This window comes from Neomonachus schauinslandi, chromosome X (genome assembly GCF_002201575.2).
Source record: "Neomonachus schauinslandi chromosome X, ASM220157v2, whole genome shotgun sequence".
Lineage (NCBI taxonomy): Eukaryota > Metazoa > Chordata > Mammalia > Carnivora > Phocidae > Neomonachus > Neomonachus schauinslandi.
In genome coordinates, this window is record NC_058419.1 from 121,229,499 (window position 1) to 121,232,832 (window position 3,334).

The window sequence follows — 3,334 nt, forward strand, 5'->3', positions numbered from 1 at the left end:
GACAGCAACATGCAAAGGAATGAAACTGGGGGCACCTGGGTGGCTCAGTCAGTTAAGCGTCTGCCTTCGGTTCACATCGTGATCTCTGGGTCCTGGGATCAAGCCCTGCTTTGGGCTCCCTGCTTAGCGGGGAGTCTGCTTCGCCCTCTCCCTCTGCTCCTCACACCCCCAACCCCCGGCTCGGTGTCCTCTCTCACTCTCTATCTCTCTCAAATACATAAATCTTAAAAAAAAAAAAAAAAAAAGAAAGAATGAAACTAGACTACTTTCCTACAGCAGACAGAAAAATAAACTCACAATGGATTAAAGACCTAAATGTGAGACCTGAAACCATAAAAAATCTACAAGAGAACACAGGCAGTAATTTCTCTGACATTGGCTGTAGCAACATATTTCTAGATATGTCTCCTGAGGCAGTGGAAACGAGAGCAAAAATAAACTACTGGGACTACATCAAAATAGAAAGCTTCTGCACACGGAAGGAAACAATCAATAAAACTAAAAGTCAACTTATGGAATGGGAGAAGATATTTGCAAATGACATATCTGATAAAGGGTTAGTATCCAAAGTATATCAAGAACTTACACAACTCGACACCTCAAAAACAAATAATCCAATTAAAAAATGGGCAGGAGACATGAACATGTGAACATTTATGTAAAGAAGACATCCAGTTGGCCAACAGACACATGAAAAGATGCTCAATATCACCCATCATGAGAAATGCCAATCAAAACTACAATGAGATATCACCTCACACCTGTCAGAATGGCTAAAATCAATAACAGAAGAAACAACAAGTGTTGGCCAGGATGTGGGGAAAGGGGAACCCTTGTGCACTTCTGGTGGGAATGCAAGCTGGTGCAACCACTGTGGAAAAGAATATGGAGGTTCCTCAAAAAATTAAAAATAGAATTATGACAGGATCCAGTAATTCCACTATTGGGTATTTTACCCAAAGAACACAAAGTCACTAATTTGAAAAGCTATATGCACCTCTATGTTTAATGCAGCATTATTTACAACAGCCAAATTATGGAGGCAGCCCAAGCGTCTATCAATACAAGAATAGATAAAAAAGGTATGTGGAATATATATACAATGGACTATTACTCAGTCATAAAAAAGAATGAAGTCTTGCCATGTCCAATGACATGGATTGATCCAGAGGATATAATGCTAAGTGAAGTAAGTCAGAGAAAGACAAATACCATATGATTTCACTCATATGTGGAATTTAAGAAACGAAACAAACCAACAAAGAAAAAAAAGAGATAAAGAAAAAACAGGCTCTTAACTACAGAGAAGAAACTGGTGGTTGCCATAGGGGAGTTGGTGGGGGATGGGTGAAATAGGTGATGGGGATGAAGAGTACACTTACCATGATGAGCACTGAGCAATGTTTGGAATTGTTGAATCACTATTTTGTACACCTGAGACTAATATAACACTGTATGTTAACTGTACTGGAATTAAAAACATATATATTTTATTTTATTTTTTTAAAGATTTTATTTCTTCATTTGACAGAGACAGACACAGCAAGAGAGGGGACACAAGCAGGGGGAGTGGGAGAGGGAGAAGCAGGCTCCCCGCTCAGCAGGGAGCCCGATGTGGGGCTCAATCCCAGGACCCTGGGATCGAGTCCCGCATCAGGCTCTCTGCTCGGCGGGAAGCCTGCTTCTCCCTCTCCCACTCCCCCTGCTTGTGTTCCCTCTCTCGCTGTGTCTCTCTATGTCATATAAATAAATAAAATCTTTAAAAAAAAACCACTGATTGATTAAGTCTTGGCAGTTCTGTTACTAATAGCTTTTCATTTATTAATAATAGTTCTCATGAGCCCTATTAAGTCCTCATATTTTTATTTAAGCAGATTTTACATAGATTATCATTTAGGAAATGATATTATTAAATAAAACAGTGTCAGTTTTTTAAAAAGATACTGATTAGGGGGATCATAGAAATGTCTTCAGAATATCAAAGAAATCAGGGCAAGTTTGTAGCAGAATCTAGACTAACAGCTTAGACTTGACACATTTGTGATCATCATGTCAATATGCCTCATTCATTAGCCTTGTTTCCCACAATTACATAATTTTTTTGATTTATCAGAGCCGCATTTTTGACATTGTGGAGTTTAGTCACGAGAGGTTAGTTTACTTATGATATCTGAGATCTCAAGCATTTTCAATCCTTCTTCAAGCAGAAAACCAGTGATAGGGCAGGAAAATGTGAATAGGAGGCATTAATAAAAGAAAAGAAAGACAAAAAGGCAATGAAATACAGGGAGAGTCTGCTCAAGATTCAGGACATTACCAAAGGCTTTATTCTTACCCTCAGAATAAAGAGAGTCATAGAAATATATCCCAAATGTTGAGTATGAAGGACAGAGGAATTCTACTAGCTAATTTGTCCAAATTAGAACATAAGTATCTGACTTTATAAATGAATGGTTAGGAAGGCTGGTGTCGTCTTGGACAACAGTTACACAGGGGTATATCATCGTCATTGTATGTTCAGCTGCAGGCACGATCACTTTTTTTTTTTTTAGTGCAAATCAAAAGAAATGATCTATTCAGGATATAGCTAATATGTCCTTCTCCAAATGGACCTATTTAACAGATGAAAACTGAGTTGAGTAGCAATTATATAGGGATGTTGTAAAACACTTTTCGTTGAGTCTGTCAGTACTGCAGTGATCTTAGAAGAGGCGGGTTACCTTGTGTGATCAGATGCTTTGATTTTCTCATTTCTGAAATGACTGCATCAGTAGAAGATTTCAGTGGATTTCTGCATATAAATTTTTTTTTAGCATACTGCCTGTGTAGATTACTTGGGGTTGGTCTATGTGTCCATTGATGCCTTGATGGAAAAATTCAGCTTCACCCATGTGATTTCTGTTAGCATAAATGAAGTGCAAGGGAAATTGAATCTGTTTGGACTCCACAGATGGTTTAAGCAGGTGCACTGTTTTGGGGATAGGGCCTCTTGCTGAGGACTGCATGGGGCTCAGAGGTTATGCGTCAAGAGCAAGGTCTTGGATGCCTGGCAAACCTCAGTAGCTTTTGATGGGGATGGGGGGGGAAAAAGACCGCATTCTCTGTGAATTTATGGACTGCAAAGATAACTGGATATGCATCTGTTTTCTCTTATTGAAAACACATGAAAGCTATTGCTAGCAAGGAAAATTCAGCTCTCTAGCTCCTGAGAGTGAGCCACTGCAGGAACCCCAAGGGGAGCTGGGACACGTCAGACACGTACAAAGTCATCAGGAGACTGCAGCGACGCCACCACTGGGACCAACACTAGACGGACACTTCAGTGTGTCCTGAG